At 47.3% G+C, this 20022-nt stretch overlaps 1 pseudogene; it reads right to left on the minus strand.

Annotated features, from left to right (window-relative positions):
• Positions 1–20022, minus strand: part of LOC116838061 (uncharacterized) — a 125863-nt pseudogene that overhangs the window by 30201 nt on the left and 75640 nt on the right.

The following is a 20022-nucleotide window of genomic DNA, read 5'->3' on the forward strand; positions in this document are numbered from 1 at the left end:
TCCAGAGGAGATCCCGGCAATTACAGGCTGGTAAATCTGACTTCAGTTCCAGGCAAATTGGTTGAAACTATCGTAAAGAACAGAATAATCAGACGCACAGATGAACACAATATGTTGAGGGAAGAGGCAATACAGCTTATGTAAAGGGAAATCATGCCTCACCAAACAAATGTGGACAAGGGTGACCCAGTGAACATGGTGGATTTTCAGAAAGTCTTTGACAAAGTCCCTCATCAAAGCTCTTAAAGAAACTAAACAGCCGCAGGGCAAGAGGGAAGGCCATTTCATGGGTGAGTAACTAGTTAAAAGACAGAAAGCAAAGGTTAGGAAGAACTTGTCAGTTTTCACAGTGGAAAGAGGTAAATAGCAGCGTCTCCAAGGATCTTTACTGGGACCTGTGCTGTTCAACATAATTACTAATGATCTGGAAAAAGGAGTAAACAGTGAAGTGGCAAAGTCCATAGATGATACGAAATTTTTGAGATAGTTAAGTCCAAAGCCAACTGCAAAGAGTTACAAAGGGATCTCACAAAACTGGATGATGGGACAACACAATGGCAAATAAAGGTAAATACTGATGATAAGTACAAAGTAATGCACGTTTGAAAAAAATAGTCCCAACTATACATATAAACGATGGATTCTAAATGAGCTGTTACCACAAAGATCTTGGTGTCACCATAGACAATTCTCTGAAAACTTCAGCTCAGTGCACACCGCGGTCAAAACAACTAACCGAATGTTAGGAACTATTAGGAAAGGGATAGAAAATAAGATGGAAAATATCATAAGGCAACCATACAAATCCATGGGGCCCCACATCTTGAATACGTATTCCAAGTCTGGGTGCCCCATCTCAAAAAGGGTACAGTGGAACTAGAAAAGATTCAGAATAAGGGCAACGGAGATGATCAAGGGTTTGGAACAGCTTCCATATGAGGAGAGACTACAAAGATTAGGGCTATTCACCTTAGAAAAGAGATGGCTAAGGAAGGATATGACAGAGGTCTACAAAATCATGAATTGTGTGGAAAAGTGAAGAACGAATGTTATTTACCCTTTCACACAATACAGAAGCCAGTGGTAACCTGATGAAATTCATAGGCAGCAGGTTTAATACAAACAAGAGGAAGTACTTATTCATTCAACATGCAATTAACCCATGCAACTCATTGTCATGGAATGTTGGGATGGCCAAAACTGCAACTGTGATCAAAAAAGAATTAGGGAAGCTCATGGAGGATAGGTCCATCAATGGCTATAAGCCAAGGTGGTCAGGGATGCAACCCCATGCTCTGGGCGACCTCAGAGCTCCAACTGCCAGAAGCCAGGAATGGAAGATGGTGTGGGTTACTAGATAATTGCCTGGTTTTGTACACTTCCCCTGAAGCTCTGATATTGGCCACTGTCAGAAGCCAGGATACTGGGACAGATGGACCCTGGGTCTGACCCATTGGCAGCTCATATGTTCTTACATTCTAAGCACCCACTAGTTACAGCCTCCAAAAAAAGCCATCTAAGGAAAGTCACCAGGAAGTCACGGCAGCCAACCAAATACATTTAGTATGTCCCTGTATTGAAACTAGGGGACAATGATACACTATGGCGTCTGATGCCCTGGGAATAGTCCAGGGGGTGTTGAGTGCTACTAACACACCGTCTGGGGATGCTGTCATTGAGCATGTTTGCTTTATCCACCTGTTCTCTACAGTTTTACTTGGACTGTAAGATCATCAGGGCAGGGATGGCCCTGGGCTCATTCATACAGTGCCCAACACAGCGGGGTCCTGGCCTCTAGTTGCTACCATAATACAGGTTTTAAAGAATAGTATTTGATAGGCTGTAGGGTGTGAGTACAGCATGGAAGTGGGTGTTCGGAGACCTGGGTTCTATTCCCAGAGCTGCCCCTGACCTGTTGTGTGACTTTAACAAGCCATTTCCCTTCCTACCCTCTATCTTGTCTATTTAGATTGCAAGCTCTCTGGAGCAGGAACTCTCTCTTACTATGTGTTTGTACAGGGCCTACCACAACAGGGCCCTGATCTTGATTGTGGACCTCTACGTGCTAATGTCATATTCTAGTATTGTGGCTACTCTGTGTCAGGCCAAGGACTCAATTTACGCTCCACTTACAGTCCTCTGGGGTCAATCCTTCATTGGTGAGAAGAGGAGCATCTGAAGTTGTTGCTGGACCTTGGCCTGCCTATCACGTGGGGCTGGCTCCTCTTCTTTATTTCCAGCTGCTAACTGGAATACTTCCCTAATACGGCTTTTGCACATGAGCATTTGCTGCACGAGCCACAGGGCGTTAGGCAAACACAAATGGGAGGGCAGACGGTATGCTCGGTTGTGTAAGGGAGGGTGTTGGTCCATAAGAATCTCAAATGGAGTGTGGCGCATGCTAGATGTAGCTTGAGGATGTCTGGCCTAGCACTGGGATTGGGCTGCTGGGCATTTCTGATATTAGCATTATATTTAATGCAAGGGGCAATGGGGTCAGAATAATGACAGCCTGAAATGTGAGTGAGTTCGTGAACAAACAAGCTGACTCCACTCTAAATTATTATTCTTGAACGTAGAAGAGTGGACTCACCAGTGGTGCGCTCTCTCGTGGCTGGGCGTGACACAGCAGCGCTTTATGCTCTAGTGCCCCCAGCTGACCATCAGTTTGGTCCTGCAGTGGTCTCTCTTGTACTCAGTCCTCTGGCCAGGTCTGCCCTCTATGTTGGGTTCCAGGAGTGCAGGACAGACAGGTTCACTCCACCAGACTCCCCACTGCCACCTCCCTGGACTTCATAGAATCATAGAGTGTAGGACTGGAAGGGACCTCGAGAGGTCATCTAGTCCAGTCCCCTGCACTCAAGGCAGGGCTACATACTAACTAGACAATCCCTGACAGGTGTTTGTCTAATCTGCTCTTAAAAATCTCCAATGATGGAGATTCCACAAGCTCCCCAGGCAATTTATTCCAGTGCTTAACCACCCTGACAGTTAGAAAGTTTTTCTTAATGTCCAACCTAAACCATCCTTGCTGCAATTTAAGCCCATTGCTTTTTCTCCTGTCCTCAGAGGTTAACGAGAACAATTTTTCTCTCTCCTTCTTGTAACAACCTTTTATGTACTTGAAAAACTGTTACCATGTCTCCTTTCAGTCTTCTCTTCTCCAGACTGAAAAAATTGGGATTTTTTAATCTTCCCTCGTAGGTCACGTTTTCTAGACATTTAATCATTTTTGTTGCTCTCCTCTAGAATTTCTCTAACTTGTCTACATCTTCTTCCTACCAGGCCTTTCTCTGGGCTTACTCCCTACAAGCTCTCTAGGTTCACCAATCTTTCAAGGTCAAAACTCACAAGGCTTTCCCCTGGAACCCACCCACCAATAATATCCCAAACCCCAAACTGAAACCAGCTTCTGCTCTCCTCAGGCTTAACCTTTCATGCCTTTTACATTCCTCTACTGAATGTCTCCCTGGGCTCTCTTCTTGGAAGTCCAGATCAGGGATCCTCACCACCAGAGCCTTCTCCAACCCCAGCGGCTGTTCCATCTCTCCCCTGGCCTCCTGCCAGACTTCTGTCCTTAGGAAAGGATCGCATGGCCTACTCTCTTCTTAGGCTTCCACCTTGACCTTCCCAGTCTTTCTAGTCCCGGAGAGTCACTGCAGAATTCATCTTTGTAGCCCCTTAAACATCAGTCCAAACATCTCTAAGACTTCACTGACTCCAGCTTAGGATAACTCACCTCAGTCCACAAGGTTCACCGCTCCAAGCCTCTCTTGCTTTCTCCTGGCCCAGGACCCTCTAGTTTGGCTCTAGGCCTTCCATGCTTCTCTCAGTCTTTAGCCCAGAGAAGAAAACTCTCAGCTACCTCTCACCTAGGTCCCCTCCCTTGTAGGTGCCGACTTTCTGATTTCCCCGTGGGTGCTCCAGCCCCAGAGCATTCCATCTGTGCTCCTTTCTTTCTGAAAACCAAGCTCTTCCCCAACTGGGTTTGCAGGGCCGCCCAGAGGATTCAGGGGGCCTGGGGTCTTCAGCGGTGGGGGAGACCTGCTGCTGAATCACCGCTGAAGATCTGGAGCGGAAGAAGCTCCGGGGTCCCGGGCTCCACGAGAGTTTTCTGGGGCCCCCGGCACGAGTGAAGGACCCTGCTCGGGGTGGGGGCTGAAAAACTCTCATGGGGGCCCCTGCAGGGCCCAGAGCCTGGAGCAAATTGCCCCACTTGCCCCCTCCTCTTGGCTGCCCTGTGGGTTTGGGCCTCAGTTATGCCTCACACCTTCCCAGAGTGCCACTTAAGAGTGGCTTAATTGGCCTCAGGCGTCTGTTACCCAGTGTAGAGTTTATACAGCCCGTCACAATGAGTGTACAGATCATGGGCTGAATTCTTGGAAACATTCACAAGTGCTGGAAGTTTCGTGGGCTGGATTTTCAGACACTTATGGCCCCATTGCACTGCTTTGCCTGTGGGAAGGGACCAGGTAGTGGGTGTAAATGTTTGCAGCCACTCTGAGGCCCCTTTGCTGTCCAAGTTGTAAACGGAAGTCAGGTCCTTGTGAATGTTAGCATTGTCCCCAGTGGAGTGAGTCTGGATTTGCACTGGTGTAGCTGGGATCAGAAACCGGAGCCGGGCGCTTGCATAGTTAGCTACCCTATGATGAACAGTCTCTAGCCATTTTGCTTCAGAAAGATGAAGCACCAAGGACTGCAGCACTGTCTGGTATGTTGTTCGGCTCTGCACAATATGTAAGTAAATGCTTGTCTGACCAGCCGTATTAGAATCTCTAGTGAACTTTGTTTTCTTTGATTTGTTTAATGTTTTGTGCATCGGGATATGGTTATCGTGCTCCAGCCGTCAGATCTTAGCAAGTCTCAGGGAAGATGCCAGCTTTAACATATGCCCCAACAGTTCTCAAACATATACAGATGGGAACAATGCCTGGCTGAGAATATGCTTGTTCATGTGGTTTACCAAATCTGCTCTTTTTAGCAAGCACCAGTTATTTGTAGATGGGGCAGAAATCTTGGTTGCCCAGGGTTTAACAGGCTGTGACGGGCCTTCCCAGGCACTGAGGAACCAGCACTGAAAATATAAGGGATCCTTCATCCACATTTAGAACTGAGCTCAAACCAAATCACTTTCAGCATCCTAAAACATCCAGATCCTTTTTCTTTCATGCCTCTCTGGGCTTGGCGGCTGTGCCTAGCCCTAGAACCAGGACGGCAGAAAACCATGAGAAAAGTTCTCTCCTGTTCTCTCTGCCACATCTACCACAGAACGAATTTTCTTACCTTCCAATTTCAAGCTACACCTTCACGGCTCTGCCCAATTTTGCCCTCACCGCCATCTCAGCTCTCATTTCTCAGCTCTCGCTCACTTGCCAGTTGGTTCTGCCTCCTCACGTCTCCTTGTATCGCCTTTGCTCAGGGTCATCTTTGGACCTTCTCCCATGTGCTTCACAATAAAAGATGAGAACTCAAGTGAAAGGCCATGTTTTGCTAATCCCACTCCCAGGAAACATGCAGCAGCTGTGCTTCTTTCTAGGTAGGTTAGAGAAGGCTCCAGATTGCTGTTGAGTGTCCAGGTGACTCTCGAGAGGTTTCAGCCCCAGTTCAGCAAAACATTTAAGTGCATGGATAAGTTCCACTGAGCTCCATGGGACTTGCATAGCAAAGCATTTAAGCACATGTTTAGTGAGGGTTGTCATAAACATACAGCTAAGGGTAGCAAAAAATCCCTCTTTACCCTGTAAAGGGTTAATTCCTCTTTTACCTGTAAAGGGTTAAGAAGCTCAGATAACCTGGTTGGCACTGATCAAAAGGACCAATAAGTGGAGAAGATACTTTCAAATCTGTAGGGGAAGATTTTCGTTTGTGTCTTTGTTTTGTTCTCTTCAAGTCAGCAAGGAACCAGGGAAGGAAAAATACATCTCCTTAAGCATATCTGGACTAAGCATCTAGTATTGCAAAAATCGTAAGTAATAGCAAAGAAGTGTGTTAGATTATCTTTTGTTTTAGCTTGTGAATTTTCCCTATGCTCAGAGGGAGGTTTATCCCTGCTTTTGTAACTTTAAAGTTTTGCCTAGAGGGGAAATCCTCTGTGTTTTAAAATCTTTTGTTATTCTGTAAAGTACTTACCATCCTCATTTTACAGAAGTGATTCTTTTACCTTTTCTTTAATTAAAATTCTTCTTTTAACAACCTGATTGATTTTTCATTGTTCTTCAGATCCAAGGGTTTGGGTCTGTGTTCACCTGTACCAATTGGTTAGGATATTATTCTCAAGCCTTCCCCAGGAAAGGGGGTGCAGGGCTTGGGGGAATAGGACTCCCAAGTGGTCCTTTCCCTGATTCTTTGTCTAAATCACTTGGTGGTGGCAGCATACTGTTCAAGAACAAGGTGGAACTTGTGCCTTGGGAAAGTTTTAACCTAACCTGGTAAGAATAAACTTAGGGGGTCTTTCATGTGGCTCCCCAAATCTGTACCCCAGAATTCAGAGTGGGGAAGAAACCCTGACAGGGGTATATGCCACCTGTTTTGCCCATCTCTGCTCTCACTTCCACTTGCGATCCACAACATACAGCAAACTCTTCTCCTCATGGCATCTCTTCCTCCTGGATTTCAGGAGTGCCTGCACGTTACCTGTTAGTCATTGTGGAAGGTAAAGAAAACTGCAGGGTTTGCCAGCATCCCGCAGCCTCAGTTAAGAATCAGCCGTAGAGGACTCCAGCCCCAGTTAAAGCCCATCACACTGATACACACACCCTGACATTTCCATCTGTGAGCTGTTGATCTCAGGGCAGTTGTCCTGGGCTCAGGCCCTGCTGGAAGCAGGGACTCTGTACAGTATGTAAGTAAACTGTATCAGTTCTGCTCTTCCTGGGCATTATTAGAGCTAAACCTGGCTCAGACAGAGGAGCCCACTATCAGACATCCGCAGATGTTAAGGAGTCCCCAGACTTTTCATAGCGCAGGATCCTGTATTCCCTTTATCTCAGCCTAGGAAGAGCAGAAAGCATTCGTCTCATGCGTTCATCACGCCATTCTTGACAGTCACACTACAATCAGCTCCCAGCTGCATCCCCCATCATGGCCCCCTTGCATCCCTCCTGCGTCCCTGGTCTCCATCTCACACTCTCCGCCTGGCACCTTTCATCATGCTCCCTTCGACACTTGGCCACATCTCCCACTGCACATCAAGCAAGATGCTCCACTTGCCTCCGCTGAATCTCTCCTTCACGCCCACTTTTGCCATGGGATAATGTTTGCAGGAGCCCACAAGAGGCTGAACATTCAGCAGTACTCCGCAGTTGTTTTTGAAAATGGGAGACTGGAGCCGAAGTCACTTGAAAATGTTCGTCATGATGCAGTGATGAGCTGGGACTTCCACAAATCACAACTGCCGCATTGTGCTCACCCTTCCTGGTTGGCACATCCACCCAAAGTCTCATTTTATAGCCCAGCTTTACATTCTTTTGGGGGGGAAGGAACTATCATTCTGTTACACGGTTTGGGTCCCTTGACAGCACCAGAATATGCAGATAATAACCGTAAAGGGTGAGGACAATGACAAAAAGAGAATTAATAACCATTTGGATTCTGGAACCAGTTAGGAGCCCAGGTCATGGATCAGGACAGTTTCTTCCCCAAAGAGCTTACAGCCTAACAAAAGACAACAGCTGGAGCCAGACAGATGGGGGAGTACAAGGAAAAAATGAGACCATGTAGAGTAGCATGATAGGTAGTTGGTGCGCTAACACCACTGCCCATCCATTCTCCAGTTTTTTGTAGGCGTCACAGCAAAAGGGAATTTTAAGGAGATGTTTGGAGGATAATGATGTGGCTTTGTGGAGGTTTAGGGGGAGCCCCTCTCAATTGTGAGGGGCAGCCTTGGGGAAAGTACAAAAGTGTTTGTTGGAAGCTTTTGTAAGTCGGCGATGAAGGCCGGCCTCCCTGGCAAAGCAGCGGCAGGAGCTGACACCTCAACCGCTTTCATTAGGAAACCGCTCTCTGGTGGCCTTGGTGTCTGTGTTGTCTGCCTTGGAATGCAGACTCTTCGGGGCAGGGACCACATCTTGCTGTGCACTTGTGAAGTGTCATGTGAGTTTATGGGGTCACGCAGAGTTGTTGATTAATAATAAAATACAATAATAAGTTTGTCAGTTGGAGCACTGACACTTGATCCTATGCTTTCCTTGGGAGCTTCTCAAATGCACATTTGTTTTAAAGTATCAAACAAGAGACCGTAGTTCATAGCAACCTCAGTGGAAATCTCTCTTGCTGGCTGTGTGTGCTGGGATCCAATTTGGCAATAGGTATCCCGCACAAGTGGGCGATCTTGCACTTTCTCAGCAGGAACCTCCTCCTCACAGGGACCCAACCAAAGAAAGAAACACAAGCAGATGGCTTGAGGGTGCTCAGAAATTTATGCCATGGGCTGCCTCATCCCTTGCTAACCCATAAGGGACTTCCATGGAACATGGAGGGATGATCATCCTGCCAAACATGCTCCAGCCGTGGAGACTGGTGCAACAGCAGACCTGGGGTGACCTCCAATCGTTTTGGGTGATGTAGATTGTTTTATCAGTGACTGGTGAGGCACTGGGGAGAAACAGCAGAGACCAGAGATCTTGGGTGAGATATTCAAAGTGCAGAGCCCAACTATTCTTGTTGGAGTCAACAGATGTCAAAGGGAACAGCAAGTAATGCTGAATGCTTTCAGAAGTCTCACCCCTAGAACTCAGGACTGAGGACTGACTGCAGCTGCTGGGTATGGGGATGGTGGCCACAGGCAGAAGTTTTAAGGCTTCTACTGAAATCTTGCCTTAATTCTGCATGCACTGAAGTTTTGTCATTTATTTCCATCCCATTTGGCTGCTCCAGGCATTTTGTTTTCTCGCTGCCAAGGCTGCATGAATCTGAAAGAATCACATGCACTGAAATGGTCTCCTACACACTGAGCCTCTGAAGGAGAGAGATATGCTTCCCACACAGTGTCTTTCACCCAAATCACATGGCTTTCAGCTCAGCTTGCCTCCCCCACCAGCCACCAGCGCCAGCCTCAAGTCAGAGTCTCATGTCCGCAGCTTTTCATGGCCCTTTGGTGTCACATTTAGCGGGAGTGAACTGGAGCCTTTTATGTAACATTCAGTACGGTGAGGACTGGCCAGGCTACCAGGGGGCCAACCTCTGCCTTGGGTAGGCAACTCCCCATTGAAACTGGCGAGAACCCCTTGCAGACTTAGCCCCACTGTAATTCCTGTTGGGTCTAGGTGCCCTCATGTCCTGCACCATGGAAGGCAATGGCAATGCTCTCATTGACGGTAGTGGGTAGAAGAGTCTCTAGCTACTACAGAAGGAAAGTTAGTGGGATCCATCCCAGGGGGCCTGTCCAGGGCTTTGCCTGGTTCAGCTTTAGCGATCCCAACCTACAGGGTTTGCACCACTTCCTTGCAAGACGCCTCTGCAGCCAAAAACGCCGCACTAGTCGGGGGCTTTTTCTCCAAGATTAGTGTATCCTTTGCTAAGCTTACCCGGGTTACTCCTAGTGACAGGGGGGTCTGGCTCCAGAAAAGGCCTTTTCTCCCCAGCCCACCTGAAGGGATGTTACTGTTCTGCAATTTCTCGTCCAGCAGGACAGGAGCTTGGGATGGGAAGAAGGTGTGAAAGGTAGTGCAGCTAGCGTGAGTGTTTCTTTCTATCCCCGGCCACCAGCAAAGGACAAATATATGTAGCTGCAGGCAAGTGACAGCTGATGGTTATAGACGTTCATGCGCCGGGGGCCCCGTTTCAGAAAGGCTCTTCAAGCACATGTTCAAGTCCACCCCTGCTCAGCCAAGTACCGATGCCCATGCTTTACTGATGGGGCTGGGAGAGTCGAATGCCACATGTTAGCAAGGGGCAGTGTGAGGCACAGGAAATGGTGTTAACCCTCCTCCCCTACTCCGAAATCAGAGTGCGCAGTGGAGCAGACCAGCAATGTAAGACCCTGATGCTGGTATGGATAGAACCAGTGGGGTGGAGGGGTTGTTCCAGACCCTTTCCCCAAAGGGAGGATGACAAATCAATGAAATGGATTTGTCCTTGACTGGAGCAGCAGCCTACCCTCGGCTCAGCATTTCCACAAGTGTCATAAGCATAATTCCTAATTCTGAACCTTAGAGTCCAAAATGTGGGTGCCTGCATGAAACCTCCAAGCTTAATTACCAGCTTGGATCTGATAGCGCTGCCACCAGCCAAAAATTCCAGTGTTTGGCTCACTCTGGTCTCCCCAAAACCTTCCCTGGGGGACCCAGATCAGATGGCCACTGGTCTTTACCACGAAGGGAAAATAACCCCCCCCCTTGATCTCTCTCTTTACTTCTCCCACGGTTTCCCTCCGTGGGTATCCTGCAAGATTACTGTACTTAAACTCCGTTGAATTACAAAACAGAGAGGCTTTACTATCCCCTCTGGCGCCTCTCTTTTCTCCTCTCATCGTCGAGGGCAACCTATCTGCTCTGGATAGCCATCAGCACCTCTATTAGAAAAGAAAATCCAAAGGTTTTTAAAAAGAAAGCTTTATATAAAAGAAAGAAGACTAAATGCTCTCTGTATCACAAATAACAATACTACAACGGTCCCAGGTTACTTAAAAGAAAAATATGAATAACGCCTTATTCTAAAGAAGTACAATTTAAAATTTCCAGCAATACACACACTGAAATACAAAAACATAAAGCCTTTGTTTTTCTACCTTTGTACTCACAACTTGGAAACTGAAGATTAGAAGCTTGAAGATAGAAAGATCCCTCTCATAGCCGAGAGACAGACAGGAGACACAGACAAAGGGACACAGACCCAAACATTCCTCCCTGAGCTTTTAAAAATCTTGTTTCCTGATTGGTCCTCTGGTCAGGTGTTTGGTTCCCTTTGTTAACCCTTTACAGGTGAAGGAAACATTAACGCTTAGGTATCTGTTTATGACAACAAGCCCCTTGGAGCACCCAGTCAGATGGTTCGATTGCTTACTGGGGGATGAACTGAGAGGCTTTTACTTGTCAGGCCCCCGTCTGAGGTTTCATATCACTGTCATCTAAGAGTGTGTAGGTGAGTGCACCCATCCACCCCCCGCCTGCACCCTAGCAGTGGTTGGGGCGGTAGTTATGTAATCACATGCAACAAACATGAGACAGAAGCCTGAATCCTGAGCTAATCTTAGCAGGTGCGTGAAGGCAGGTTTGAGTTTCCCAGCTATTTGGTTGCAAGACAGCTGCAATTTTCAAGTCTCTGCATACTTTGGGCCATACTTGCACCCACTAGGTCAACTGCAAAACTCTCACGGAGTTCGACGGGAGCAGGATCAGTCACAGATTTGGGATCTTAAGGTGGATCTCCATTAACTCATGCCTGCTCTACTCTACGCAGTTAGGTCTGTGCTGCCTTACATCAACCTAATTACGTCAGTGTCTACACGACAGCCGTACTCCCGCCAGTGTAAGTGCCCTACTACACCGACATCATAACTCCATCTCCAGGAGAGGCGTAGGGCTTATGCTGATGTAGTTAAGGCGACGCCAATGGGAGCTGCAGGAAGAGGCGCGGGCTGCTGAGATGTGCTGGCTGCTGCTTCCTGCAGCTCCCATTGTCTGGAAATGGTGAACTGCGGCCATTGGGAGCTGCAGGCGGCCGTGCCTGTGGATGGTCAATGTAAACAAACTGTCTTGTGTCCCGCCAGCGGATTACCCTGACATGTCGTGTGAGGCCCACAGGCTGCAGCTTGCCCAGCACTGATGTAGACACTGCGTTACTTACATCGGCTGTTGGTGGTCTTGTCAATTTCATGGCAGGAGCCATGAAATTGACAAAAAGCCAGGCAGTCAGAGACCTGCTGCCTCCCACTCCAGTGGAGAGTGCGCATTTGGACCCCTCCTAGCTAGGGGCCGGAGCGAGAAGCATGGGTGGCTCCCCCGCCAGCTCCTGGCTGGGAACGTTGGCTGTTTTGTCTATGACACTGACAAGACTGCCTGGATCCAGGTGGGGCCGTGAAGCCAGGGCAGCTAGACTCCACTCCTTGGGTGGCTCGCTCCACCCGTTCCATGAGGGAGGAAAGCCCCCCAGGAGCCCAGGATCCTGTGGGGCAACCAGGCTCCGAGTGGTGCTGAGAGGCTGGGCTCTCAGCTCTTCACATTGTCCCTCACAGGGCGGTGGACGTGCTCCTGGTGAGGACGCACACCGCCGACCCAAGGAGGGCCGTGTGGATAATGCACCACCACAGGAATTACTGTAGTGGCTGTGAGTTGACCTAATACAAGTTGATTTAGGTTTGTAGTGTAGACGTATCCTTCATCTGTGTCATAAACAGATAGTAGGGGTTAATAGAACAAAAGTACTGCATTTCTCTTTTGCCTGTAAAGGGTTAACAAGATCAGTGAGCCAGGCTGTCACCTGACCAGAGGACCAATCAGGGGACAGGATACTTTCAAATCTTGAGGGAGGGAAGTTTCTGTGTGTGTGTTAGTTTTTGGTTGTTCTCTCTGGGGGCTTCAGAGGACCAGACGTGCAACCAGGTTTCTCTCCAATCTCCCTGATAAGGTTTTTATAAGTTCTAGAAATAGTGAGTTATAGATAGATATAAAAGGCTGAGTTAGGCTTATGTTTTGTTTTCTTTTTATTTGCCAAATGTGTAATTTGGCTGGGAGGATTGTTAATTTGTACTTGCATACTTTAGGCTGGGAGGGTATCCCAGTGTCTATAGCGAAAGACCCTGTAAACATAATTCCATTGTAAATTTACAAGATATTTTACTTGTTTTTCTCTCTTTATTAAAAGTTCTTGTTTAAGAACCTAATTGTTTTTTTTATTCTGCGTGGAGCCCCAGGGGACGTGGTCTGGATTCACTCAAGGAATGGTGGGGAGAAAGGAGGGAAGGGGGAGAGAGAGGCTAATTTCTCTCTGTGTCAGGATTACTGTCTTGCCAGGAAGAGTCTGGGGAGGGGAAAGAGAAGAGGGGGAAGGTGAAATTTTTCCTCTCTGTTTAATAGATTCAAGGAGTTTGAATCACAGTGATCTTCCAGGGTAACCCAGGGAGGGGAAGCCTGGGAGAGGCAACAGTGGGGGAAAGGGTTTACTTTCCTTGTGTTAAGATCCAGAGGATCTGGGTCTTGGGGTTCCCCGGGCAAGGTTTTGTGGAGACCAGTGTGTACCAGGCACTGTAATTCCTGGTTGGTGGCAGCGCTACAGGTTCTAAGCTGGTAATTAAGCTTAGAGGAATTCATGCTGGTACCCCATCTCTTGGACGCTAATGTTCAGAGTGGGGATTTATACCACGACAATCTGAGACTCGTATTTTCTGTTCACCTGTCAGTGCTGGGGCCACGCCACACCCAAGAATGCCTCCAGGCCCGCCGAGCACAGGCCCCCTGCTGTGTGCTGGACAGGCAGCGATATGAGGAGGAAATTCAGGCCGCATAAAGAGCATGAATGAAATTCCTGTGAAGTGACTCAAACCGAGAGCTCCCGGTGATGGAAACAGCTTCCCTGGGCCACATCCACTTCTACAGAGCAAACAATGGTCCCATTGAAGTCAATGACAAAACTCCCATTCGAGTCACTGAGGCTGAGACTTAACCCTGGGAAAACTGATGGGTTTTCTTTACATAAGGGATCTTACATTACTGAAAGCAACAATTATCTCTGAACAAACCCTTGAATTCAAACGTCTTTAAAAGATCAGACCTGTTTTTCCACCTCCTTGGACAAATGGGCTTTGTGGCATGGCCAGAGTTCAGGTGTGGGCAACCTTATAAGCTCTTTTCCCAGGAGGGGCGTTCAATGGAGGGTTGCTTATCCCAGTCATGCCTCAGTTTCCCCAGGGTGATAGGATCATTTAGCCCTCCAGCCAAACCCAAAGTCTTTTCCTTCCAGGGGAAGGAATGTCCAGCAACAACAGAACCAGCCGTCGGCTGCAGGGTGCCCGCTCATCACCTCACAGCGGCTCAGCTGAGACATAGAAGTGCCCATGCACCTCCTTCTACCACAGGTTTCAGCTACAAGACCCTAAAAAGCATAGCAGCCTTCTGCTCCAGCCTCCGATAGTCCATTGCACTCTTCCTCCAGGCCAGTTACTTCCCCCGCAGCTTACCTGGCCCATTGGCAGGTTTCTTTCCTGGGTCTCGCTCAGCCAATGTCCTCACTGGAAAGGCCCATAATGAGCAAAATGGCTTGCTTTTATACCACTTCCTCTCCCAGCAGGTCTTGCTCTCAGATCTACAACTCTAATGGTGCCTGAACTACAAGTCCCAGAATTCTCTGGAGCTGGGTAGGAAAAAGGCACAGATCCAAACTGGGACTTGAATCCCTTCTTAGAGACTTGGCTCACCCTGTGTCAATCCTTCCCCACATCCCACCCCAGCTTGGGCTTCTGGCCATCTTCCTAGCCCTGAGGAGAGCTGGATGGGAGTCCCCTTCATAGCCATTCACGCAGTTCATATTCACTGGAGAGCGGTGTCACATGCTTTCTTCCTCTAAGGGCTGAGCACACAAATTCTGCTTGATGCCAGGTGAAGGCGACACCAGAATTCCCAGTCAAATCCAGGTGCAAAGTACTAATCACACAGTCACCTATCAAATACCTCCAGATGGGCCTGGGCCAGCTTCTCAGCTTGGAGCTGTTTGACACTCATTAGTTTTGCTCTAAGTGATCTGGATTCCTTGGCGAGATGGGATCATTGGAAGAACCATTTTAAACAGAGCCATATGCCAGGTCATATATGTAGGAACAAAGAAGGCAGGTCACACTTCCAAGCTGGGAGCAATATCCTGAAATGCAACAACACTAAAAAGAACTGAGAGGTCTTGGTAAATAACCAACTGAACATGAACTCCAAGGTGATGCTGTAGCCAAGAGGGTGAATGCAATTCTTAGATGTAAAAGCAAGGGACTCTCTAGTTGGAGTAGGAAGGTTTTATTACCTCTGTATACAGAAGTAATGAGACCATTACTGGAATATTGCATCTAGTTCTGGTGTCCACACTTGAAAGAGAAGGCTGAAAAATCAAAAAGGGTTCAGAAGAGCCCCAAGAGTCATCTGAGGTCTGGAAAACCTGCCTTAGAGCAAGAAACTTAAAAAGCTCAAGCTAAAAAGCTCAAGCACAGGGTAAGAATCTAATGACAGTCTCTCTATAACTATGTAGGGAAGAGATTTCTGACAGCAGATGGTTCTGTAACCTAGTAGAAAAAGGCATAATCACATCCAATGGCTAGAAGATAAGCGAGACAATTTCACAGTAGCAACACATTTTAAATTTTGAACAGTGAGGGGAATTAACCATTGGAACCAAATACCTAGAGGTGAGGTGGATTCTTCATCACTTGAAATCTTTAAATCAGGCCTGGTTATTTGTTAAGTGATATGCTCTAGCTCAGGGGGTCTCAGCCTTGCCCCTTCTGAACCCCCCCAACCCCCACATGCTATAAAAACTCCAAAGCCCGCCTGTGCTACAACTGTTTTTCTGCATAGCCAGGCGATTAAAAGCTGTGTGAAATTGCTAGTTGTACAGTGAAACACACACATATCTATCATACACAAAAGAAAAGGCGACTATAGCTACAAAAATAAAAAACCTGAATATTATTTTTGTTTTACTTACTCAGTGTGAAACTTGTTGCTGGGTGCTGACCCGCAGGCTGGGTGAGTCACAGGGCGGGGTTAGCACTCCCTCCCCAAGGGCTCAGTTTATTTCATTGGATTCCCTGAAACTTGCTCATGGCCCTGCAGACCCCTGGTTGAGAACCACTGCTCTAGCTCAACCAGCTGTTACAGATTTGCTGCAGAAATTACTAGGTAAGGGTCTATGGCCTGTATTATATTGCAGGTCAGACTAGATGCTTATAATGGTCCCGTCTGACCTTAAAATCTATGAATCTACAGGTTTATTAGCAACATGCGGCAGGACATTTTAAAATATGTATTTATGCAGTGCTTAGCACAATGGTGTCCTGGTCAGTAACTGGGGCATCTAAGCACTAGCGCAGTCTAAATAATATGATTATCTGACAGTGTCCGTATACGCAGTTAAAAGTCCTTGGGTATGCCACCTGGGGAACCAGTTTTACTCCTATATGTAAACAAAAACGGAGTGCTTTGTAAATCTAATCTAATCATGTTCTACTTGGTTTTCCTGGGCACCCTCTAGTGGTGACAATGTTGTTTTGCTTACTGTGTAACTCAAACAAAGCGCAATACAGACACTCCCCAGGTTACGCAAGACCCAACTTACGCAAATTTGCACTTACGGAAAAAGTTCCATAAACCAGAAATGGGATTTCTGAGTTGAGGAAATTTTGGCGTAATGTATGGATATGCATTTCTGACTTATGCAACATTCGAGTTATGCAAGGCTTTCCGGAACGGAACGATTGCGTAAGTTGGGGGGCGACTGTAAAGGTCAGACACAACCGGGCTATCTCCTGAATACAACATGGTATCAGCCGAGGCTGAAAACACAAACCAAATGGAGAAACGGAGTGTCTCTTGAAGCTAAACCACATAGGAAACGTTGTAGAACAGTGCAAGAATTGCAGACAGTGGTTGCTCATTTATTTAGTAGCTAGAGAGTCAGAGGAAAACCACTGAAGATAAAGAGGCCCATGTCCCCTACATGTGGTGGAAGGAGCAGCACTGGAGGTTAATAATTCACTCATCTTTGAGAGAAGGTAGGAAGTGGTCTTGTGGCTGGAGCATCTGAATAGGCTTCAGAAGATCTACGTTCAACTCCTAGCTTGGTGTGACCTTTAGCAACACCTACACTAGGAGCTCACTATCGGTATAGGAACACCAGGATACGGTACCGACAAAGTGCTCATGTGGACGCAGCTGTACTGGTCAAGCTGTGCTTTATACCTATATGGTAACCTCCCTTCCTTCCAACCCCAGCAAAACAAGCTACATTTTCCCCAGTATAACTGTGCCTACCCAAGGGGCATCTGCCAGCACAGCCATGTTGGTGAGGCATCACACCTCTTCCCACCCTGGCCGACATAGCTATGCTGGTAAAGTCCATAGTGTGAACCTGGCCTAAGTAGCTATCATTCTGTGGGTTTTATACCGCTGCCCATCACCATAGTATCTGAGCACCTTCTATGTAAAATCGATAGCAGAAGCGAGGTCCCTAGTGGACGCTATGGAATATCTCGGTGCGTCGGTCTCCCACCTACCAGCTGGTGATTGTCATACTTCCTTCATCCTACCTTGTGTCTGTCCTCTCTATTTCTATGTGTTTGCCCAGCACCATGCAGCCCTAATCTTGCGTGTGTGCTCTAGGTACAACAGTAACAATAACAGTGTGTGCCCTGAAATAACGGAACATCTGGGAGGCGTCGGTTAGGGAATCCTGAGAAGCTTGACGAGCAGCAGAGGAATAAAATGTGACGGTAACACAGTCTGCTGTGTTGTATTATTTTGATCTAAACAAATAGGCCGAGCTGCCGGCGGATGTCTTGCAAAGCAGACGTGGGCCTGCGTTCTGGCAGTATAGGACCATGATTGCTTCTGCCCCTAGAACAGTGACTGAAACTGCACCCAAAGAGAAGACGAGACACATACGGTACCGTCGTGGTTGTCTGGCAGAGACTTAAACCGACACTTTTATGGTAAAATATCTGGGACGGAAGCGAACCGTCAAATCCTCTGACTCCATTGTTAAAAAGCCTTTGGATTGGAGAGGTGTTCTCAACCTTTCCTATGCCAGGACCTTCTTTCACACTCCAGGGCCCCCCTGCCTTCTCACCAGGATATCCCCTCCTATTGCAGGTTAACTGGTACCCTTCAATTAAGAACCTCTGGACTACACAATTACCTAGAATGGAAAGACTGCTGTGGAGATTCAGAAGGTAGCTGCTTAATCAGGCCATGTACCACTTTAGCTGGGTCAGATGCAATAGCTAAGGCACATTTACCAGGAGTTCAGTGCAACATGAAAGGTGAGGTTAAAAACAGGAGTGCCTATACTTACTGCAAACTTACACATCTCTGTGGATAAACATATATGTATGTTCCTGAGATGGTTGAAGGGATTTTTTGCTGCTTTGTTGTACTGGCCAGCTGAGTTAATTCAGGATTTGTAAATGATTTTTAGAAGCTGGGTGGTCCTCAGTGTGTTTGTAAGTCTAGTTACCTGTTAGGGTCTTGAACTTTTTGCCTGGGCATTTGTAACTCTTATTTAAATTTATATGAATAAAATACAGCAACTGGAACTACAAGCAAATGTAACTGCAGAATTGCACATTCTGAGACCAGAGGCTAAGAAAGAAATCTAACTAGCTTACTATTACTGGTCTGTTTGTGATTAGTTAGTGGTTGTTGATAATGTTGTTCTTAACCTGGAAAAAATAATCAGTGATTCCATCCAGCCTGGAGAAAATTAATGTCTGTCTCATTCGTGAAGGATATCTAAGAGTGTAGAATTATGCAGAGAGAGGAAAATCTTTACTGGCCTGGTGTGAACACTCAGATCGCTGAGCCGGTACTGAATTGTGCAGAGTGTGATATGTTTTGATCACAATGGGCTAAAAAATCATGACATCCTCAGCAGGGCCAGAAATGCTGCTGAGCAAATAGCTCAGAGCAAATCCTTTAGTTGTTGCATTGCACTTTCTCCTTCTTTTGTGAGCAGATGCCAATGCCCTCCAGTTAGTTTAGATGATTGAAATGACACATGGATTTTCGGAGAAAAACGTTTTCATATGAGCCCAAGTCGCCTCCCCTTCCATATGCAAATACACCCTGGAACAGAACCCACCTCGCTGTAGCACTGGTCCGGTAGTTGGCTTCATTCCCTAGCCTGCTGTAACTTACACCTGGGCTGGAGATGGGGCAACCAATGAGTCAAGGAGGCAGAACCGATGCCCCTACCCCTCTCCTCTGCTGAGCATTTTGTGGCTGAGTACGGCATCGGGCCTGCTGACTCCACATTCCCAACGTGGAACAAGGCAGCAGAATGAACTGCCAAAAACACAATCTGCAAAGCAAAAGAGGGTAAGCAGGGTCGCCATTTGGCTATAAAATACAAGCCCATAAGACCAATTTGGAAACACCTTCATGACTACTTAGGAGCAGGTGCAAAGAAAGAGCCAAAATTCTGCTCTGTTAGACAAGAGTCAATGTGGAGTAATTCCATTGACATCCACTCCTTAGGTGTCTAAAACAAGATGGCCACTCACAACTAATTCTTTAATAAAGTCACAGCAGATGGGCTCATGCCGCAGCTGAGAACTCAGAAACAGATATGGAAAAACAGGAGCACAAAGCCCCCATTTTTCTGGAAGACTGGTGCAATTGGAAGCCAATGACCATTGCTAGAGCAGGTGCCCAAAAAAAATACTCCATGGGTGGAGTTCACACAGGTATTTAGGCACCTTATTCCCAGGAGTCAGGTGCCTGAATATCTGCGTGAATCCCACCCCTCGATCCTAAGCAGTGCAACTGTCTAATGGGGGAAGGAATTGGAAAGATGTGCCGAAGGAGTCAGCACACTTCAAGGTCGAATATCCTGGTGAACAATGGAATATGCTTCTATGGGAACTGAACTACACAATAAAATAAAGAGCCCAGGGGATGTGAGAAATGCAGAAACAAAGACGAATACTTTGGAGAGTACCTGAAGCCACAGGTATTTTTCCCCAGATGGGTGTTCCATCCTTTCTTCGTCCCAAAGCCCCACCCCCAATCTGCCCCCTCCCCAGAAACCTCACCCCTGCTCTACCCCCTCCCCCGAGGTCGCCTCCCTCCCACTGCTCACTGCTCTCTGTCCTCCCTCGAGTGTCTCCCACCAGCTGCCCAACAGCTGATCGGTGGCCTTGCCCAACAGCTGTGGCTGATGGGTGATGAGCACCTCCTATTTTTTTTCTGAGGGTGCTTGAGTCCTGGAGCACCCACAGAGTCAGCGTCCATGCCTGAAGCAACTTATTCAGTTGCTGGAACTACCTACCATGGTCAAATAATTAGAAGGCTTTCCAGGCCTTGAGTACTGTGGTGACCAGTGCTATAGGTA

Source organism: Chelonoidis abingdonii, chromosome 5, assembly GCF_003597395.2.
Source record: "Chelonoidis abingdonii isolate Lonesome George chromosome 5, CheloAbing_2.0, whole genome shotgun sequence".
NCBI classification, from domain to species: Eukaryota; Metazoa; Chordata; order Testudines; family Testudinidae; genus Chelonoidis; species Chelonoidis abingdonii.